This window comes from Sapajus apella, unplaced genomic scaffold (genome assembly GCF_009761245.1).
Source record: "Sapajus apella isolate SASKATOON/1434 unplaced genomic scaffold, GSC_monkey_1.0 scaffold4, whole genome shotgun sequence".
Lineage (NCBI taxonomy): Eukaryota > Metazoa > Chordata > Mammalia > Primates > Cebidae > Sapajus > Sapajus apella.
The window spans coordinates 54,411,561-54,436,128 of record NW_022436944.1 but is presented as its reverse complement, the minus strand read 5'-3'; positions in this window follow the sequence as shown (position 1 = coordinate 54,436,128).

Genomic DNA, 24,568 nt, shown 5'->3' with positions numbered 1-24,568 from the left:
ATTACCGAAAGCTTTTGGAATAATAGATGACTTCCCAAAGGCCTATTTGAGCTTTACCAATAAACCCAATAGTTTCTTTGTCTTAATCTAATCTGATATTATTACAAAAAATGGATATATATTGAATTCATGAAATTTGAGCATAAAAGTAAAATTTAAAGTTATAGAAAACAAGGAAGCATGAGGTGGTGACTTTTGATTGGAAATGTAGGGAACGTATTACTAAGAAAGCATTTAAGCTAAAATCCGAATGAAAGGAACAAGTCAGATGTGAAAATGTCATAAGAAAGGACATTTACAAGTAGTGAGATCAGAGTCTACAAAGGTCTTGATGTAGGAACCATCTTGGTGAAGTGTAGAGACAGAAAAAAACGTGACTGGTGTGGGCAGGGAAATCGGAGGCACAAGAAGAGCTGAGAAAGGGAGACGAGGCCATGCCACAGAACAAAATCACATTCGATTCTACAGACCAAATTATTATCTTTTCCCTGTATAGAGCACCCCAGTCTTTCAAACACCCCAGCCTTCAAAAAGTGGTTTCCGGCGTTAGTAACACCTTACCAGATTTAAGAGTGACCATTAAGTAAGACCTATTTTGGAGTAGAGTGAGGAATTAACTAGAATGAGGAGTGAGGCAAGAGGATAATTGGGACAATTGAGCCTTTCTCCCTCTAGAGCAGCCTACAACAGGCTTTCTGAGCCCAGAGTTTGCTGTCGGTTGAGGAAGCAACGGAAGCTGTCCTGAGAAATTTGTAAACCCTGGCAGAGTCACTGCTGATCAGCTTGGCCATCTGCTTGCCCAATCAATTCTGACCTGACACAGCATCAATAGACTGTACAAGATGTGATTTCTTCCTTGCAGATACTGCTATACCGTTGGATGGAAAATATATTTCACAAATATTATGATGGGAAGATACAAACTCCATCCCCGTGAATTCTGCATTCAATCTGAACAGTCTCTTAGGATAAACACAAGGCTCTCTGTTCCTTCTGGACAAACTCAGAATCAGGAAAATTGAAAGCCTACCTACACCCTTGCAAAATTACATTCTAGTTTAATTAATGTTTTCCTCGTGGCTGAAGTGGCCACTTAAGAAAACATAATGACAGTGTTAGGATGTTTAATTGCTGCTTAATCAGTATCTCTACAGCTCCTGCTGGAAAGAATGGAGGAAGAAATTGTTGAATTTGAAACTGAATGAAATACCACTATATCAACCCTAGAGAAATCTCTCACTTGTTTGTGAGTAATATTCAGAGACTTGAGTAGGTTTTCCATTGGCACCTGTGAGTCTGCCACGTGGACCACTTTGAGAGCAGACAGAAGGGAGCTGCTAGGGGCCAAGCAAGTAGCAGATCTTATCAGTTTGGTGGGACCCAGTTCAAAGCATCAAAGATAAGCCCAAATCTGTAATCACTATCCTGAACTTAACCCCCATATTTCTAAATAGAACAAGTTTTTCATAAAGTGGGAAAACATCCTAATGGTATGGCCGCTCTGAATTCAGCCTAATAGTAGCATTAACAGATAGCTGGCCAGGGATCAGATCATGGTTTGGGAATGAGAAAGGATTCCTCTCCATATGCTTCTGTAATTGGCCAATAAAGGTGTTAGATCTAGGATGATTAGGTGTATTCTACATTGCTAAATTTAAAGCCAGATTTGTCATCACATATTCAACATTGTGTTCTGGTTCACTATCAATTCCTCAGTGTCTAACACAGTGTCTAGCACCTGTGTAGACACTTGGCAATTAGCTGTTGAATTAATTGTTGTGCCCCTCTAGTTATGTTATAAATAGTTATATCCTGCTAAAGGTTTGTTCATAATTCCCGGTTTGTGATTAAACAAGAGAAAGCCTCAGCAATAAATCTACCTCCAGCAAACTGCATGGTCTCCTTACTGTATCAGTATAGTGCCAATACAAATAGGACACTTGCAGTTTCCTCGTAGTTTGGACACTCTGGAACAAAAAGGAAAAAGAACAAGTAGTAGCCAACGAACCATCTCAGATTTGTAGCTTAGTGATTAGGAGTGGAAATTAGATATTTTCTGGAGAAGTAAAGCGTAACTCAAGAAGTCAAATCTAAGACAATCCAAGAATTCATGAATTCAGCCTGTTGGTGAAGATGTTTAGCCGCTTAAGCCTGCTTTGTTCATCCTAAAATTCAGTTAAAGAATAATTTTGGGGTAAAGGCAAACATTCACATTACAATCACACAAACATTCACAGCATTACATCATGATAAGGATAAGCAAATAAGAAACAAAAATAATTTACATGTTTATAGTAAGCAGGAATCAAACATAGGCCACATTTTCATAGGAAGCAATTTTTGAAGGCAGTTTTGGTACAGAGCTCCTCTTTGTCAAAGTGTGATCCTTAGATGGGCAGAAGAAGCATGATCTGGGAGCTTGTTAGAAATGCAAAATCTCAGACCCTACCTTGGACAAAATCAGAATCTACATTTGACTGAGATGCCCAGGTGCTTCATGTACCTTTTAAAATTTCAGAAGCACTGCTCTAGGTTCCAATTTTTACCATTAGCTAGGTGACTTTCAGAAAGTTGATTAAGTTCCCATGCCTCAATTCCTTCACCTGGAAATCAGGGATAATAAATTAACATTATATACTGAAATTGAAGATAAAATGAGACAACACAAATATATTGCTCAGAACAAAGTCCACAATCTTTTAAGCACTCAACATATATCAACTATTGTTATAATTTGGTAAGGAAAATCTTTGAATCCAAATTACCAGATCCAAGAAGGTTGTTTTTGTTTGTTTTTTTTTTTAAATGTGAAACTCAGGAAAGAGTTACAAACAAAATGGTGTCTGAATTATAGAAGAGAGTTTTCCTAGAAGCATTCAGTTGAGAGATTTCTTTCTTCTTTTTTAACTGTATGTATATCAGAAGGATCTATGTGTTTTCCTGCTACAGCACTGTAATGTTCCTCAGGCCTGTGAATATAGTTGGAAAATTTTCTAAAGCATGAGTTATCATCTATTCTTGCTTTGTGCAGCCTTGCTTTCTAGATATTAGGAAGCTACAACTTTGACACAATACATGTATACATATATACACACATATATATCTACAATACATATGTGTGTGCGTATGTGGCTATATATATATATAACATTGAATACTATTCATCCATAAAAATAATTAAATATTGTCTTTTGCAGCAACAGGGATGGAACTTGGAACTGGAGGCCATTATCCTAAGTGAAATAACTCAGAAACAGAAATTTAAATACTGCATGATCTTACTTATACGTAGGACCAAGACTATGGGTGTACATAAAAATACAGAGTGTAATAATAGACATTGGAGACTCCAAAAGGTGAGAGACTTAGAGGGAAAATGAAGGTTAAAAAATTGCCTCTTGGGTGCACTGTTCACCATTTGGGTGATGGATACACTGAAGGCCCAGACTTCACTATTCAATACATGCATATAAGAAATTTGCATTTATAAAATATATAAAAATATTTAAAAATGAAAAAAACATTGCCCAAAGATGTCTTTATTCTTGTTGAGCTGTAACAATATTTTATTATTTGAATTATTTGAAAAAGTATAAATAGGCTGGTGTGGTGGTTCATGCTTGTAATCCTAGCACTTTGGGAGGCCAAGGGAGGTGGATTGCCTGAGCTCAGGAGTTTGAGACCAGTCTGGGCAACATGGTGAAACCCTGTCTCTACTAAAATATAAAAAATTAGCCAGGTATGGTGGTGGGCGTCTATAGTCCCAGCTACTCGGGGGGCTGCAGCAGGAGAATTGCTTGAACCCAAGAGGTGGAAGTTGCAGTGAGCCAAGATCCAGCCACTGCACTCCAGCCTGGGGAACAGAATGAGACTCCATCTCCAAAAAAAAAAAAAAAACAAAAGAAAAAAGAAAGAAAAAGTATAAATTATTGGCAGTTTGCAAAAATAATATCTAATTACCTATTGACTATGAGTACTTTGAGAGAAGAAACTTTATCTCTTTAATTCTTGTATACAAATACCAAAATTAATTCACAGTATATGGAAATTACTAAAAAAAAAGGTAGAACTCAAAAAAGTTAACATATTTTCTATATAAAGTTCAAGTCAAAAAGTCTGTTTAGCACATTTCTAAATGTTTGTTAATTTTATGTTTTTATGTGCTTTCATAATGATGCTTATCTAGCAGCTACTAGAGAATTTTACAGAGATTGGTCAAAGGAAACCTTGCTATTTTCCAATGAAAGCATTTAGATAGAACATCTATAAAATAAGTTCTGCAACTGGCAAAACTTATACAAACTTGGTTCACTTATCCAAACCTGAGCTAATATCATATAAATAATCTGAATAATGTAATTAAAATTTGTCACACAACCGCTCATAAAGCAAGAATATATTTGAAGGGTCATGTTCCCATAAATACTGGATCGATTTGAGAAGTTACTCAGAAGAGGTCAAAGTCATTTTGTAGATTTTCCAACAACAGGAACTGATGTGCAGGAGCTAGATGTGATTTCAGATGAACTCTTTCTGGTAGCCTGCTGGAAGGGGTATCTCAGTGACTATTGTTAAGTGAAACATGAACAACTTTAAAAGAACTTCATATGATTCTTAATCTTCACCCAGGAACTTGTGGTTTCTTACATTTTGGGGGAAAAGGAGTTTGTGGCTTTGACAACTATTTTTGTCTTTTTACTTTCTCTCTTTTTTATGGGGTAGGGAGAGAGGTCTGGGGGAAAGAGAAATTGTATGAAAAAAAAGAGAAAGAAAAATGTAATCATGTTTAGCAATAATTTATTTTGACAAATTTAGGATTCAAAATCCCTTCTGGGCATTTTTACTTTTTTAACTTAGAGAGGGTCTGAATTCTGCTTCTAGGAGGTAATTATAGTTAGTAAGACCTGACATTCTTTTTTTTTTTTTTTTTTTTGAGATGGAGTTTTGCTGTTGTTACCCAGGCTGGAGTACAATGGCGCGATCTCGGCTCACCGCAACCTCCACCTCCTGGGTTCAAGCAATTCTCCTGCCTCAGCCTCCTGAGTAGCTGGGATTACAGGCACGCGCCACCATGCCCAGTTAATGTTTTGTATTTTTAGTAGAGACGGGGTTTCACCATGTTGGCCATGATGGTCTCGATCTCTTGACCTCATGATCCACCCACCTCGGCCTCCCAAACTGCTGGGATTACAGGCCTGAGCCACTGTGCCCAGCCAAGACCTGACATTCTTAAATGTTCTACCAGAGCATGATTAAGGTAGGGTATTAATTGTGTTTTTAAAAAAAAAAAAAGCGACTTTTTTTTTTTTTTTCTAAATGGGCTCAATGATCTATTTGCTACCATTGTGTTATTGTGGAATTTTTTACAAAGTTATGATGGCAAAAAAAAAAGTAATCTATGTGGTGAAAGTAAAAAGTTTCACTTTTGCATGCCAGATTTCAATTGCATCTTCTTATTGAATAGAAGTTCAATAGCATCTTTAAATAATTCTTTCTAGATAAATACTTAAGTGAATATGCAAAATGACTTCAGGAATTTTAGATGCAACATAAACCTTCAGGTCTCTGTGCTTATTCAGTGCCACTATCGTCTGTTTATCTTTTAAGGTCAGGAATTATTCTTACTTGTGTAAAACAATCATTTGCTGTACTCCAAGGGCAAAATGTATCATTTGAATTACCTGATAGTTCCTTCAGATAGTTCAATAAATACTAAACCAGCAAGGGACAGCAAGGTGAATGGAAGCAGTAGTATTCTAAGAACTGACTTTGTTTTCTTGTGAACAAAGAAAAGTGTGATGACAGAAAACTAGCATTTATTGAGTGAGCTCTGTCAGGCATTCTACTTATCTTGTTAACTTGATATTCCAAATTTTCTGTTAGGAACTGTTTGCCATTTATAGGTATAAAAATTGTCAGAATCGAAATGGAGTCACTTGTGTTATAAACAAAAAGGCCAAACTGAAATACAGCCAGGGAAGGCCATGAAGAGAGGGTTCTTATGCATAAATGTCTAATAACAAAAACTGTCACAAAAGACACAATAAAAACCACAACTTTGCACAATGGTCTTTGAAACCTTATGCAAAAAATACTTTTGCAAGGACATCTGTCCAGCAGTTAACTGCCTGTTAAAACTTGAATTAGTGTAACTCTAGTTATTGATCTTTATAGCCCAAAATAATTATTTCAAAGAGATCATGCAATTCTCTTCATTTTATTTCCTTTAACACTCTTTGTCTTCCTTTACCTCCTGAACATGCACATGGTCTATTATAGTATGTGTATTCAATACCATTGCAATGCCAAATCCCAAATAAATATTATTTTCTTTTAGAGAACCTCCCTCTGTTACTTAGTTTGACACAGGTTATGATGCTACTAAATAGCGAAGGCATTGTCTCCGTATTGAAAATGAAATAAAATTTGTCCAAACAAAAACGCATTTTCTATTCTTCACTACCAATTTGAAACAGAATGTATGATAGTTAAAAGTGCACTCTTCTCCTCCATATAGGTTGCTACCACAAGGTAGATGATGAAGCATTGATTTTGGTAAGTTCTCGTGGGCCTTGTTTCAGAAAAAGCTGTGCGTTAGATGGTGTTTATCTTCATGTAGTTGGGTTTTGCCACTCTCCTACTTCACAGTTATTGTTCCCTTTCTTCCCCCTTCAAGGAAAGGATTGCTCATCATTGTTAACTGCTGAAGGCTTTACCACTTCAAGATTTTCTCAGATGTGCCAACCAATTATTTTGGTTTAAACGCTTGAAGATTTTTAGGCATCCTGGGGAGATACTTGGGGAGTATAATTGCCTTTGTAATGCTATAAAATAACATACTGAGACCAAGTGTGAGGTGCTACAACTAAACCCCAGCACGGTGGCAGCAGACACAGAGAGGGCAGCAAGGAACAAAGAGAAGACTGTTCAGACCTCAGCCTCTCATTGCAGTGGTTTCATTGATCTTTTCTTCCCTCAATCTTTGATCAGTGTCAGTGCTACCACCTTTCAACAAACTGTTTGGACCAAAACTCTCATGGTGCGCTTGATTTCTCTAGTAAGCAGTCAATCTATTTTCAATACATACCCCAAGTCCATTCACTTTTCTATGTTATCCTCTAAGCCAGGCTTCTGTTTCTCCCATAAAGTCTACAGGAGTCTCCCAACTGACCTCCTGGTCTCCATTTTTCCTTTCTATAATCTATTTTCCATACCGTCGGAGTCATATTTTTAGAACTTTAACCAATCATCTCACACGACTGGTTAAGGCCTTCGAATGGCTTTCGCCAATGGCCTTAGAATACAGTCCCTTCTCGTTTTCCTAAATATCCCAACATGACCAGGATCCTGGCTACCTTTCTTGTCATGGTCTATCATCCCAATCTAGCTTCTGACTCCTTCCTGTTTCTTGAACATGCCAACATATTGTTTCCTCAGAGCCTGTTTACTTCCTACGTCTACCTCAGTTGCTGTTCTTCTTAATTTTAGCATCACACACTTACTTTATTAGGTTGCTGTTCAAACATCATCCGTTCAGAAAAATAATCCTGTTCATATACAATTGTAAATAGTGTATTTCCATAACTCCTCCTCCACTTCTGTTTTATAAGACCTCTGTTATATTTCTTCATAATACTCATGTTTATCTCAAATATATCAACCCTTCTACTTATTTTTCCTTGTCTATTTTCCCCAGTAAATACATCCAAAATACACCCCAAAATGGAGTTTGTGTTGTGTTAGAGTGTCTAGTACATACCCCACCTCCCCGCACACATATTTGTATATATGTAGGCATATACAAATATACCTATGTATATGCCTTATATATACATACATACATATATTTGAAGTAATACAAAATTTTTGTACAGCATACAGAAAAAAACAATTCTTACTTATCAAACTTTTTTTTTGGAAACAGTCTTGTTCTGTGGCCCAAGCTGGGGTACAGTGTCACAATCTCTGCTTACCACAATCTCTGCCTCCCAAGTTCAAGTGATTCTCCTGCCTCAGCCTCCTGAGTGGCTGAGACTACAGGCACCCGCAAGCAAGCCTGGCTAATTTTTGTATTTTTAGTAGAGACAGGGTTTCACTATGTTGGCCAGGCTGATCTAGAACTCCTGACCTAGTGATCCACACTCCTCAGCCTCCCAAAGTGCTGGGATTACAGGTGTAAGCTACCATGCCAAGCTATCATTTTTTAAAACTAAAGAAATGATTAGTCACCTTTAGTGAATTCCACTAATAATTCTTCATAAATTAGATTGTTTTTGTCTTTAAAATTCTACATTCTCACTTCAGCTAATCTGAACTACTTGGGGAACACTTTTAGAGTTTGTCCTCCTTTACCTTTTTATTTATTTATTTATATTTATTTATTTTTCGCCATTTATTTACTTTATTGCATTTTAGGTTTTGGGGTACATGTGAAGAACATGCAAAATTGTTGCATAGGTACACACGTGGCAGTGTGATTTGCTGCCTTCCTCCCCATCACCTACATCTGGAATTTCTCCCCTTGCTATCTCTCCCCAGCTCCCCACCCCCATCGTCCCTCCCCTATTTCCCCCCAACTGACCTTTACCTTAAATGATGCCCTCAAGACTGTGATTTCAGCAGCACCTTCCTTGCTCTATTGGGAGACTCCATACCCCATGTAGCTCACTCAATGTTTATTTCTTTATGCTTCTTAGACATCTTTATTCCTATTAGTTTTAATTTCAATAGTACATAAGTAAAAATAGGGACTTGACATCACATAATCAAACTTCTTCAGCAAGTAACTGCTGATATCACTTCCAAACTTATAGAAAGGAAAGACCACATTTGGTTTTCTAATGGCCTTTGCTTCATCAGTACTAGAATAGTTTTCTACATCAGTTGAAACACGTCTACGAGAAAGATAGCAATTAACACTTTTTGAGTTTTTACTACATTCTAGGTGAGGTAATAAGTTCTTATATGTATTAACTAAAATCTGAAACCATCTACCTCCCCATTTCCTCCCCCCCACACAGCTGATTGCGTGTATTAGTATGGCTTTACTATTTCAGGATACTCTTCCCCAGGAGAATAACTTATTGTTAATTACAGATACTTCCACAATGACCCATGTACTTTCAATGAGAATCCTCACGAGCGGGTTTATTTGTCAAAATCCTACACTTGCGTATTTCACTTATTCTAAACAGTCTTATCATGACCCTTACCCCATCTTTGTCAAGTCCCTGCCTTAAAGCGAATTTCAAATTCTCCATAAATCTGACCTTGTCTTCCCTGTGAGGAGACACTACCAAAGTTCTATGGAGATGATGTCCTTCCTTCCTTGTTGCAGGATCAATAAAGTAAGTTTTGTTTGTTTGTTTTTTTTTAATTAAATAAACAAAGTTTCTTTCTTTTTTAGTTATCTTTGAAACAAAATCTCTCTCTGTTGCCCAGGTTGGAGTACAGTGGTGCTATCTTGGCTCACTGTAGCCCCTGCCTCCCAGGTTCAAGCAATTCTCCTGCCTCAGCCTCCCAAGTAGCTGGGATTATGGGCATGCTCCACCATGCCGTAGTAATTATTTTGTATTTTAAGTAGAGATGGGGTTTCACCATTTGGACCAGGCTGGTTTCAGACTCCCAACATCAGGTGATCTGCCTACTTCAACCTCTCAAAGTGCTAGGATTACAGGCATAAGCCACCATGCTCTGCCTAAACTCAGTTTTGTCTTATCAACTAGTTATGTTGATGATATTTGGGGAACTGGTATTGGACAAACTTTCCAATAAAGTTTTTACTTTCTCATAAAAACCCAAGATAGGCATTACTATCTCAATTTCAAGCTGAAAACCATTATCCGAAGTGAACGAATGCATGAACAGAAAACTAAATGTTCTCTCTTATAAGTGGAATCTAAACATTGAATACACATGAAATAAAGATATGAACAACAGACTGGGAACCACTAGATGGGGGCAGAAGGGAGCAGGGTGTGGTCTGAAGAACCATTTGTTGAGTATTATGCACACTGGTTCAGTGACAGGATCATTGGGACCCCAAGCCTCAGCATCATGCAATATACCCATGTAGCAAACCTGCATGTGTACCCCTTAATCTACAATAAATGTTAAAATAATGTAAAAAGAAAAGAAATTTGCCTGAGGACATAGCACTAGTAAGTGACGTAGCCACAACTTAAACCCAGGTAGTCTCGCTCTAGAATGTACCCTCCTAACCACTGTTAGGTTCCCTATCATCACACAACACAGAAAATCTGGAAGCAGCTAATTTTATTCAGCTAAAACCAACTAGTATTTTATTAAAATATGAGTAAATTTTAGCATTTTAGAATCTTAGTTTCAATTTCATTCTAATTTTTAAAGTCTGTTTATACTGCGTTGACCACACAACTAGCAGAATGACATTAAATATAAATCCTGACAGTTAACTGAACGGTGTGTCTGAATATTATTGCCATATGCTTTTCCTTGGCTGGAGAGGTCTGAAGATGCTTAACATCAGAGATGAAAGACTTTACCCACCTCAGGCCTCCCCTGATGGCCCCTCCATTTGCTAGATCAACATTTCTATTTGTATCCACCTGCATTAATATCTTCATCACCAATACCAATTATCTCATTTTCCCTTAACATCATTATATCATATTCCCTTAAAAATCTGTGTAACTAGCATGAGGGCAGGGGTGTCCAGTAGAAGCAGTTCTGTTTTCTATTTTTTGGTCAGTTGATTTAGTGCCCCAGAGAACCTCAAGCTTGGCACCTTTGTGGCTCATACTGAAGAAGATTCAGGGGATTGTCAGGATTTGGGTTGCAGAGGAGGGGTCTGTGCCCTGGACTTGCAGTGAGCAGACACACATAGGAAACCCTAGGAAGAAGGCTGTATCTATTCTTTGGAACACAGCAGCAAATTCTGAGATTCACAGTGTCTGAAGTGTTGATATGCTACATAGCGTGCATGTCATTTAGTGACTTGCTTTTTCACTATAAAAATATAAAGCCTGTTTTTGAGTGTGTGGATATTGAAGCTCTTTCTTTGAAGTCAAGGTATGATATATCATATATTGATAAGTTAATATGATCTCTTCTGGGGTAGCTGTATGAGTATATTTCATTAGTGTTTTTCCTGTGGGCACTTACATAATTAAGAAATGTATATTATAAGATTTAGGAAGAGATACTGGAAGTTTATTCTGAAGTTGGAAGAATACTGGTCTTGAGACGACAATTTCTGATTTGGGGCTAATAAATTTCTAGTAGAGGGAAAACACTGAACTAATGGATCTGATTCTTCTAGTGATTTAATCTAAAATTTGGAATGATTACCTTTAATTCTTTTTTTTTTTCTGTTGTCATAATGGAATGTTTATCTTCATTTTATTTTCTAGGTATAATTCTTATTCTCAATTCTTAATTTCTGAAGCTGAGTACTGAAGCATTCTATAATTTTTGAAATTGTCCGTATAGAAATAAAAAGGTAAACACATTTACTTATTTATGCTTTAAAAATTTACCAAATAACATTGTTCTTTGTTGTAAATGTGAAATTGTTATTAACTGTGTACAATTCATTGTGAATATATTGATGAATGTTATTTAAGCACAAACTAACTACTGGTCATTCCCCCTAAAGAAATTGCTGCCCAAGATTACAAAGACGGATATGAATGCAGATTCTTCATAGAACCCTTAGCTGTCTATACACTGGATAATTAAGAGAATGGCTAAGTTAGGCAAGGTTGGTACGTAGTATGGAATGCCCCACAGCAGTCGGAAGCAATATTCTAAAAGCCTGTCAAGCCACATACATAAATTCTTAAGTACATACTGAGGAGACAAGAGCCAAATAAAAAAACAAATGCGTAAGATTGATCGTGCCAGCTCTTCTTTGCACATCTGGTAGAATTCAGCTGTGAATGTCTCTGGGCCTGGGGTTTCTTCGGTTGTTAGGCAACTAATTACTGCCTCAATTTCAGAACTCATTATTGGTCTGTTCAGGGATTCAATTTCTTCCTGATTCAGTCTTGGGAGGGTGTATGTGTCCAGAAATTTATCTGTTTCTTCTAGATTTTCTAGTTTATGTCCATAGAGGTGTTTATAATATTCTTTGATGGATGGTTGTATTTTTGTGGGGTCAGTGGTAATATTCCCCTTACCATTTCTGATCCTGTTTATTTGAACACTCTATTTTTTTTTTTTTAGTTTATTAGTCTAGCTAGAGGTCTATTTTATTAATGTTTTTCAAACAGCCAGGTTCTGAATTTGTTGATCATTTGAATGTTTTTTGTCAGTTCAGTTCTGATTTGGGTTATTTCTTGTCTTCTGCTGGCTTTCTGATTTGTTTGCTCTTGGTTCTCTAGTTCTTTTAGCTTCAATGTTAGGTTGTTAACCTGAGATCTTTCTAATTTTTTGATGTGGGCATTTAGTGCTATAAATTTCCCTCTTAACACTGCTTTAGTCATATCCCAGGGATTCTCATATGTTGTATCTTTGTTCTCATTAGTTTCAAATAACTTCTCAATTTATGCCTTTGTGTAAAAGTTTAAGCATAGCTTTACAAACATTACCACATATTTTTCAAAGATAAATATACAAGAACAAAAATCAGATTTATTGCATTGGGTATCTAGAGAAAAGGTTAAAGGGAGAACAGGGATCACAGATTAAAAGGTTAGAAAATTAAATTAAATTTAATTTAAATTAAATTAAATAAGGCTTGCCTGACTTAGTGATGATGATGTTCCAGGAACAAAAGTGTATGATTATTTCAATTCTCTTGACCTAAGGTCGTCAAAAATTAAAATAATATAAAAGTAAAATAAAAAAATAAAGTTCAAGTCAAATAAAACTAGAGCCAAGTAAAATAGAAATAAACCTAACACAGTATATGTCTTAGGAAAAACACTTTTGTCTGTAGAGTGATATGGTATGGGTTGGGGAAGTCATTTCAGATTACTCACTTTTATAGGCAACAATGTAAGTTCGCCACTTACATTGTAAGTACTTTCATAGCCCATCGTGCGGTCTTTTAGGAGATAATATCAGCTCTGCCTCTCCAGAATATATTCAGATTACTTTTTTTGGTCACTGTCTTCTCCACTATTTTCATCATCTGTTTTCTGGTCTTTTTACCCATAATTGCTTTGACCCTTGCCCCTTTATAGTCTCTTCTCTACATGATAGAGAAATTATTGTCAGATAATGTCATTCTTCTGTTCAAAATCCTCTAATGCTTCATATCTCTCCAAGAATAAAATTCTAACTCCTCAATGTGGTCATAAGGCTATATCATCCTGCTCCTTGCTACGTTTTTGACCTTATCTTCCACTAAGTTACTACTGCTTATCTTGCTCCATGTACAGTGAATTCCTTGTTCTTCCTGAAACCTGCAAACATGACCCTGCCTCGGTGCCTTTGTGCTTTTGTTCCCTCTGCTGTCACCCTCTTCCATTAGTTTGCTCAATCCCTCTCTTATTTGTGATCTCTTTGCAAACGGAGAGGTCTTTCCTGTCTACCCAATTCAAAATGGCATTCTCCTTTATTATTCATTCTTTCCTTATTTTGCTCCTTTATTTTTAACACTTGCTGGTACTTAACATATTATATCAAGTATTGGAGCTGCATGAAAGATTATTGCCGTTTTTCTAGAACCTATAACAGTGTTGGGTTCAAGTGTGTGGTCATAATTATAGCATGTGGGAACCATTTTGACATTGCAACTTCAGTAAAGTACAAGGAATGATAATTGGACAAGATAAGGCAATAATAATGATAGTACAACAATTTATAGTATTTTGAAATTTTAATCATAACCTCTTTGATATAAACAGCTGTTATGCACTGAGTTGTGTTCCATTCCCCAAGATCATATGCTGAATCCTTCACCTCCAATGCGATGGTGTTTGGAAATGAGACTTTGGGAGATAATTAGGTTTGGATAAGGTTGTGAGGGTGAAAACCTAAAGATGAGATTAGTATCCCTATAAGAGGACAAAAACTCCAGTGCTCTCTCTACCCTGTGAGGACACAGTGAGAAGCAGTCATCTGTACTCCTGGAAGAGAGCACTCACCAGGGAGTCAAATTAGCTGGTACCTTGATCTTGGACCTTGGACTTCCCAGCCTCGGGAACTGTGAGAAAATTAATTCCTGTTGTTTAAAAAATCCAGTCTAGGATATTTTGTTCTAGTAGCTGGAGCTCAATAATACAACATCCATGCTTCTTTTTTATTTTATTTTTTTTCTTTCCTTCCAGCAAAGGGAAGTGAGTGTCAGCAAACTTCCCTTGCTTAAAATTCCCCAACTAGGAAAAGCCAAGTTTGTTTCTAGCACTGTAGCTTTTGGAATCCTTGTCTTTGACCCTTTGCATCAGCTGGCTATTCTCCAATGTATTTTCAAGGAATTCTCATCTCCTGTGCAGTTAATTATTTAGCTCCAAACTAAGAAAGGTTCATCTGTGAAAGTGGAAAATGTGTGAAATTCCAGGCATGTGGTCTCACTTCCAATAAAAGATTCAGCTTAAATAAATATAAGAAAACATAATTATTTACACCTTCTTGATCACTTTTAATTTGATGGATTTAAAAAGCTGGGAAAGGATGAACAGGAAAAAAAGTTACTAAGCTTAGCAGCATTTTATTCAAATAGTTACAAATTAGCCATAAAACATGAGGCTTGAGGTAAAGCTATAACCTCATGTAGAAAATAAAATGAGACAGTTTTATCAATAAGAATGAATCAAGCACTTTCTTTAGGAGCTATTCCATAGGGGAATTAGCTCTTCATAAAAAATATTTTCATAAACAAAAACATAGTGAGATAATTATGCCCCTAACTCCATAGAATAAGCTAGTCCCAGACCTGTACTGCAAGGAGCAGGGAATTCTTTTATTGCAATGTGTCACACAGTTTATGCAGCCACAAATAGATTGCATTGTTCTCCCTTTCGAATGCAAGGAGAATCAGGCTGATAGAAGGATCATTTCAGTGTGACCTCTTCAATGCAAGCATTGCTAAACTATTGGGACTAATTTTCTTTAGCTTCTGTCAGAATGCCAGGTATATAGTAATGAGGTGCCATGATACATAACAAATAAAAGACTGGAGATAATTTTTTCCTGCAGATTTTAAGGAAGGCTTAAAGTAGCGTAAAAAAGCAAGCACAGTTACAGTGAAAGGAAGTCTGACACGTCTTTTAAAAAATGAAAACAAGTTAGGCATCCAATTCTCTTCACTTAAGCCTCCAAATAGCTTTATTCTTTGTTACCAACTCTGCTTAGCTATTTAGTTAAATAATTGTATTAAGTATTCATTAAATTGCATTTTCACTTTCAGCTGTGATTCAAGAGCATGTCTTTTTTGAAATCATAACCACAGACTCTTAATTAATTGGCTACCATCTATTTCAAAGGCTTTATTTAGGTGGATACAGTAAGAGATTGTATCAAATTAATATTAAATTTGAAACAATATGATTTGTGAACATAACCATAATTTTCAGTTGTACAACCCTAATTTCTGAATTCTTATGCCTGATTTTAAAAGCTTATTTTTATTTTGTCTTTGATAGTCAGCCACCTCCCATACCTCACAGCATGTCTGAATCCAAGGAGCTACACAAGGAGCTAGCTGAGATCTAGTCAATTGTCTCTATACCCCAAAGTAGTGAAATCTTCCCAAACACCTTTACCACCAAAAGCCTGAATTTCTATACCTATTAGGCTAGTGGAACTTACAGGACCCTCCTGCCTCCTACCTCTGAATTGTTACAGTTGGCCTTTGCACAAAAATTATTATTGTGGTTGGTTTGTGCCTTCCACTCTTTATAATATATACATAAATTCTGTACCTGTTCCTCTCCCTTCTTTACTTCAGGAGTCAGCTCTCATAAAATTCCCAACTAACAGACTTCCAGTTCCTGTTATACCCCATCAACCACCAAGGAGTGGGAATGAACTAGAGCAAACTTTCTACTGTTACGGTTAGAAAGAGGGATACTAGATTCAGATTGTCAGTGCAAATCATGGCTCCCTTAATGCTTGTTTAACTTCTCCATGCCTCAGTTTCCTCATCTCTAAAATGATAATAAATATTCTGATTTACAGTGTTATGATATCTAAATAAAATAATGAACAGAAACATAGGAAAATACCTGCCATAGAGTAATTGCTTGATAAAAAAATAATGATTTTAATCTTCTCCGAAATACCTTTGATTTGGGAAATTATTTCTCCTGAAACGTATTAATCCTTGACACTATGTCCCCTCAAAAGTAAAATATCTATTGCAACATTTATTAAATATCAAGAGAAAGAAAACATTATCAAAATTCTCATTATTCTTACAAGTGATTTCACATATCTTGTACCTCCATATTTGCTTGTGTTTTTTGTTTCTAGGTTGCCAAAAGTTTGCATCAATTTACCACTCACTGTCAAAATTTGAGACATTTGGGCATTTTTGATACCGATCAAACTTTGTTTCTGTTCGGTCCATGGAACTTTCTTCTAACCTCATTTCAAGAGTATATTCCTTGCTCTTTCCACTAGGTCATAAACTCATCTAAAATAAATGCTATGTTCTTCAATTTTGCTAATATCTGTCTCCCTTGATTTAGGTATCAATTATTCTTATGAGCTTTTCAAATTGGATTGTGGGAAAAGTTCAGTGAAGTAGAACTGACTACTGCCAACATTACATTTAATGAGAATATATAGCTGCATATTTGAAATCTGTAAATGACTTCTTTGTGAGAATTCTGTTATGCAGCCTTGTGGATTTCTTCCTTCTTGGGTGAGCCATCCTAAGGCGACATACATATCTGTTTTGTAACACATAATTTTGTCTATAGAGATAACATATTGTTAAAGAAATAAAGAGTCATTACACTAACAAACAAATATGAGAGTTGCATTTTTTTCATTGGTGACAAATCTAGCATTTTTTTCATTGGTGATGAATCTAGAATACTATCCAGGCTTAAATATTAGAGCAACCAATTTTTGGTACATGAAAGATGTATAAGTAGAAGAAACTTGTCAAAAGAGACTATTTCCAAAAAGCAATATTTATTAAGAATCAATACTTTTCTAGATGTAATATTAAACATTGAGTAAGAACAATGAATAGACAGATCTCTGCCTTCATGAAGATTTTAGTAGGGATGATGAGGCAAACATAGCTGAGCATGACAATCATTTATTGTTTGTTTAACGCAGTTAACCAATATTTATCATTTGCTTACTATGTACAAGGCATTGGCTTAGAATTTTGGATGCAAAAGTAATTAAGATTCAGTCACTTTTTATCAAGGAGTTAGAGATCTAATAGAGGAGAAAGCCATAACAGGCAAAGACAATTGCCATCCTGATAATACTACTCTCTAATAATCTCCAAAACCTCAGCATGTGCTAGACATTCTGTTACATCTTTACAGTGGGTTTCTCATCTGTTGTGTGAATCTGTCTTCCTGCTGCCTTGTTGTGTGTACAGTTGCACTCTGAGTCCCAGGGGTGCACAGCTACCGAAGATGTAACTTGCCAGATTCAAAGGCCAAGAAGGGAGATAGAGAAGTCTTCTAGCTTTTAATAATTTGAATTTTGGACTTATGCCCGTATCATAACATATGAATATTCTGTGATTCTCTAAAGAATCCCTTTATAAAGTTGGATCAGATAGAATGCTTAACTTAACCTTTCTTACCCATTCTCTCAGCTCTCTCCCTTCAAAGAGGAAATACCTTGATGGAGAGTCTATGCTGGTTGAAAAGAGATGACATAAAACCCATGTGTTATCATATACTGTTTTTTTCCAGGTGATCCTCAAATGATTGCAATTCAGTTAATTAGGAATCACTTCTTACCTAAACTCTATCAGAAAGTTAACATTAAAAGAATATGAGGAACTTACAGTTTATACATAGGGGTATAGAGAAGTAGAAAGGCAGTTCTCCCACCTTTAAAACAACAGAAATGCTAGATAAACTACAAGTTTGTGACTTTTCTTGTAACTCTCTGATAGCTGAGATTACAGGGCAGTCAAGATCTAGGGAAAGACTGGTGCATACCAGAGAACCAAACATTGTTGTATGTAAGGTCAATGTAACCAGATACTGGTAAGAAGAATTTAGCTAAGGTGGTTGGTTAATTATTACAAGCAAAGTTTGCAGAAGCCAGGGAGACACTTGGTGACCACAATGTTTGGGGACTCTGGACCGTTTTGGAGACTCTTTCTTCATGAATCCCACCAGATGTTTTGAGAAAAGACTGGATAGAGTCTTAATAAATCCACCCTTTGTAGTTCACATCCAGGGGATGGGAACCTCCACTTAACCCTCAATCCAAATTGATTTTCCTTATTGCTCTTATAAAAAGAATATCTTAATCTAAATACTATAATCTTTGTCATGTTTATAAAAACTTATTGTAGTTAGGGCAGGAAAAAAGATAAACCTATCTCTGCTAGAGGGTAGGAAATGAGAAATGAACTCAGAAGGACAGCCAGAGAGAAGGAGAAATAGAGGGATGGGCCACACCTCCATGCCCAAAGAACACTATATCTGTCCAAGACCAAAAAGAAAGGAGCCTCTCTCTATTCTTTTAAACAGAAAAAGAGAAAACACATTCTCACCATTGCCTTTCAATGCTCATAGCAAGCATGCAGTAACAAATAACATAATACAGCTGGGACAGAGTGAGGAAGGTGAAGCCTAAGAGCTTGGGGAAAGATGCTCTCCAAGGAACAGCACAGAGAAGACTTATAGCTGAGATTGGAGCTGACATTGGTCAAGCCAGCCCCAACATTAAACATGAGTTATTACTAAAGAGAGTTGAAGCTAATGGTTAGCTGTGTGCAAACGTAACAGCAACCTACCAAATACTAGCTCAATTCCTAACCAGAGTGACTTGAAATCTCGTACTAAAAAGCATGCCTATTTTTAGAGCTAATAACCTTTTCTCTCAGTTCTCTGCTATCCTACATAAGATTTCTGCCATTCAACAATATTTGTGAGGCATATGAAAAGACAAGGAAAAACAACAGTCTCAGATGTGAATTAGATTTAGATACAAACAGAGGCTGGAACTATTCATGAGGGAATTTTAAATGATGATGATTAATATGTTAAATGCTTTAATGTAAATTTTGGCAGACTGGGATATCTGTTCATACTGAACCAACTGTGATATACCCACACAATGGGATACTATTCATCACTAAAAAGGAATAAAATATCCATTCATGTGAAGACATGGATGAATCCTAGATGCTTTTTGCTAAATGAAAGAAGACAGACCCAAAATGTTACATATTTTATCATTCTATTTATACAACATTCTGGAAACCCAAACAGCAAAACCATAAGGATGAGAAATGGGTCAGTGCTGCCAGTTGTTTCTAATTGTTTGATTGACTAGGAAGGAACTACTTAAGAAAATTTTGTAGAAGATGGCACTTTAATTTTATAGAACAGTTAACGCGCTTTTTTTGAAACTCATACACATTTATGTCACAAATATTGAATTCTAATATATGTACATTAAAAATAAACCTAGATGTGAGGGGGAACCTAAGATAGACTGTGACCAAGAAATCTTAACATAGACAGAAATATTGCATAACCATAGCGAAAAAGGAGGAGAAGAAAGAAACTGACCTAACTTTAGAAAACAGTGTTTTGACTGGATGCTGTAAAGCTCAAGAGTAAAAAAGAACTGCACATCAACATTGAGCACTACAAGGTAAATTTATTTTCATAGGTGTGTGAGTTAGCAATTCTGAGCCACACTAGAATTGAGTGAACATAGGAGCAAATATATTGCAGAAAATGAGACCCAGTCTTCTTATTGCCAGAAAAAAATAAGTTATAAGAAAGGGGAAAGCTAGAATGGACCTTCTTGTACTAGATAAGAATCAGATGTATGAGTATAAACTAATGTTTTCTAAAAAAACATATAAAAGCACATAGATCTACAAATAAATATAGCTCTTTGGGTAACTTGACTTAGTATGCGTGTATATATTTATGTGTCCAATGAGTGGGTTTAGAAGCAGTGACACCCCATTATTAAATAGTGTACTTAGTAACCTGATCTTGGGTTATACATATCATTCTTTAACAAAAGAGCAAGAACTTCTTGAGAAGTAATTGATCCTAGGGTTGGGGTAGGAAAAATCCAAGATGAGTTTAGAGCATCTTTTGGTGCCAGGGAATGATTATAAAGGAAAAAAGAAAGAAGACAAAGAGGAGGGAGCTTAGGAGGGAGGCAGAGAGAGAGGAAGGAAGGAAGGAAGGAAGGAAGGAAGGAGGGAGGGAGGGAGGGAGGGAGGGAAGGGGAAGGAGAAGGGGAGGGGAAGAGGAGGGGGAGGAGGAGGGGATGAGTAAGGAAGGGGAGGGGAAGGGAAAAAGGGAGGGCGGGAGGGAAACAATGGGCTATGCCAAACAACAAAACACAACACAAAAGTGAGCCTGAAAGAGTTTCCAATGGCTAAACTTGAAGTCATTTGAGGAGAAAAAATATGTTAGAATGAAATTACAGCCAAAGAAAAAAAATCCATCAGTTTATACCTTTATAAATAAATACATAAATAAGAAGGAACACCTCATCCTTAGGTATAATTTCAAGTATTAAATTTAGACAAAATGTGACAAAAGAAAATCACCATTAACCATTAGAACTCTACAATACTAACTGCTAATTGCTTCACTCAAGATCACCAATAAATACTAAAATTAAATAGGTAAAAGTGTCAGAAAAAAGAGGATATTTGTAGTCTCAAACTATCTCAGCCCAATTTTTTTTATTACAACGGGAAAAACTGGAGCTCAATCATGAATTATGTCAGATTTCATCTTAACCAAGTAATCAAGGTTAACATTACCATGAATGAGACATACCAACACAATGTAGCCACTGATACAATGCACTCAGAAGAGCATATCATGTCTATGGTATTCATCATAATAATGCATAACCTCAATTTAATCATGAGAACTCCAAACTGAGGGTAATTCAGTAAAATAACTTATCTGTTCCCTGCAAAAGTGTCAAAGTCATAAAAGACAAGACTGAGAAATGGTCACAGTTTGGAGAATGCTCAGGAGACATAACAAGTTAACTGAGTGCAACTTCTAAGAAAGACTATTGTTAATAATATTCCAATGTTTTTTTCAGTTTGCAGAACTATACTATGGCTGTGCAGGACAGGAACATGAGAGGAAAATGGGTGAAGGGCACATAAAAACTCTGTACTAGTTTTGGAACTTTTCTGTAAGTCTAAATTTATCTCAAAATAAAAAGTTTAAAGAAAAAGAATATTGAGCCAAACCCAGCTCCTGTGGGAGTGTAGCCTTTTAACTTTACTCAAAAGTAAGTGCTGGACTTAATATCAGAGTTTTTGGACTTAACATTTCACATTCATTATCTCCATATAATCCTGAAAATAATTATATGAGGTAAGCACTATCATAAATCCTAGTTCATAGACATAAAACTGAAGTCATGAGATAATAAATTAACTGCCCATAGTCCACAACTAGTATGAAACAGAGTCATAGAATTAACCCAGTAGTCTGACTCGAGAGCCTTACAACTATACCACACACACAGTCATTGTAATAATTATTAAGTGTGAGCTGCCACTAATGGGATCTCTTCATTTCTAAGCATTTTGATTAGCCAGAGACACCTGGTTATTTGAAGGTAACTAGGGGTATGAGGACTACAGAGAGATTCATAAATTAGCCATTATATAGTCCAATAACTCTACAGCTCTCACAGGAATCATAATGTTAAGAAGAGACTAAGTTTGGTTTAATGTGCCTTTGCTGTCTACTCAAAACAAGACAAAACTTTTTGAAAGTATAATTGGCTTCATTGAGGCTAAGAGGCTAGCCCAATTTTGCAATATGTACTAACACTATGCCTTGCCTCATTTAAAGATAAAATTAGGATAGATAGATAGATAGATACAAATTTTTATTATTTCTTTTTAAGCTTTCTATTTTTTCTAGTTGTTTCTGAATATATGTTAGCTGACCTGGCTAGAGATTTAAATAAAAAGGCTATGATTCTAGTTAAATATAGAAATTAAAGCTTCATTAAATATAGAAACTAAATTTAGAAGTTAAAGCATATAATTAGGAATGTATACATTTGCAAGTCAGTTCTCTATGAAATTATGATAATATTTGTGCTACCTTCCACAAAGAAGTATAAAACAACCTTTCAAAATGTATATGAGGCTCCAAGTACAAGTAATAACAATTTGTAAGTTTTATTCAAATGGAAGGACCACAAAAATGCTGATGTGATTCACCTAGAGGGAAAATTGAAAATGGAATTTTTAATTTAGGCATTAATAATTGCTCATATCTTCAAACTAAAATTGAATTGTGATTTAACACAAAATCAATGCTTAAAAATATTTGTTGGTAAATCAATCAACAAATAAATGACTTTTGCCACATTAACCCATCACTATCTAGAAATGTCTCTGAGGGTAAGAGTCAACGCATCAGGTAAATACACAAAAAAGAAAAATATTTTCTTGGAATTGACGATTTTGATTTAAATACATTCATGAAGTTTTTGCTCATTTACAGATCAATGCTAATCCATGAATTAAGTCGATACATTAATGTGGGTCTGTGAATAAAATTGATATTCTCCGCCAGGACTTCTTAATCTGCTCAGTCTTGTAACCAAGCACTCTCTTTGCCTCCTGATTGGCTATTGCTAAAAAGATTGGCAGTAATTTACTGAATAATGAAATAAATTTATTGATTTATTGAACAATGTATTGAACTTTGTTTTCTCAGACCAGATGGCTTTAGAATCATCCCATTTTTCCAGGTGGCAGAATAGTGATAGCACTTTTATTTTCATGAGAGATACATAGTATTCCTTCTCACAGCTATCAGTTGTACTTTTGAGATAGCATGTTAAAATTTGAGGGGGGAAAGAATTAACTTTGATTAATTTTATTAAAGTCCCACTGATTGGAAGCCCCTTGTTATATAGAATTCCACTAAATCCCATGACAAAATCTTGGATACTAATAATAAATTCCATTTTAAAATTCATTTCAAATGAGGTAAACAAGATTCTTCAAGTTAAATAACCTTATCCCAAGACCAAAGAGGCTAACTCAGATTTGAAAATTTTGCTCTTTATTTCTTTCTCTCTCCTCTCTCATTTTTTTTTTTGGTGGGGGGGGGGGGTTAGGGGTGTTTGAACATTAAAAAATTTATATGATGTTCATAGGGAAGGTACACAAAATAACTGTTCAGCAGAATGGATTATCCACAGTGTGAATACCATTTGTAACCACAATTGAGGTCATAAAAGGAAATATAGACAATACTCCAGAAGTTACCTCCTACCTGTGTGATCTCACATCATTGCCCTTCTTTTCTCCCCAAAGCAGTTTCATATATTGACTTCAAACATCTTAATTTGTGTCTCCTATATAAATGGTACTACAAGAATACACATATGCACACATATATCCTCATGTGTGAAATACAGCCATCCATTGGTATTTGTGAGAAACTGGTTCCAGGAACCCCTGTAGAGATAAAAATCTACAGATGCTCAAGTATCTTATGTAAAATGGCCTTGTATTTGTATATAAGTTATGTACAAGCTTTCATATACTTTATGTGTAGATGACTTATAATATGTAATGTTATATAAATACTATGGAAATAGCTGTTATGCTGTATTTTTTAAGAAATAATAACAAGAAAAACAAGTCTGTACATGTTCAGTACAGATGCAACCACCCTATTTTTAAAAAAATATTTTTTATCTGCAGTTGTTTAACCCACAGCTGTGAAAACCTTGGATAGGAAGGGCCAACATTGTATTTGTTTGTCTCTGACTTAATTTATTACAGCCTATGAAATGTGTTCATATTGCTACATGTAATTGTAGTTCATTCATTTTCATTGTTCTATAATATTCCAATGCATAGATATACCACAATTTATTTATCCATTACACTACTAATAGGAATTTGGGTAGTTGGTAAGTTTTAGCTGTTAAAATCATACTGCTGTGCTCAATTTTGTAAATGCCTCTTTGTGAATATAAAAGTGTATGATTTTTTTGTGACATGATTGTTCATGTTTTGGACAATCGTGAGCTTTTAAAATAAATTTATATAGGAGTTGTTTTATCACCTTCCCCACACACATTTAGTAATGCAGACAGTGCTACTAATTTCCAGTGCCTGAGCAAAAACACAAGCTGAATTGAGGGAAGTAGGTGCTTAGTTTATCTTAGCTTTTCATTCTTCTATGAAAAGCATTCAGGAAGAATTTTTTTCTCCTTGTAATTAAGCTCATCTTTTATTCCAGTCTAGAATTCCACAAAAGTTATGTTTCAAAAAAATTATGTGCTCTGTAAATATAAATTATTATCATCTAACAAGTCAAATTTAAAAGGATTTGCTTTCAATTTGATCTTGCTTCTCTTCAAATGTGTTGCTAAGGTGGGTCATATTTGATGTAGACACGAATAAACTGGCAATTAAAAGCCTTCGTCCTTATCAAGAAAATTATAAATA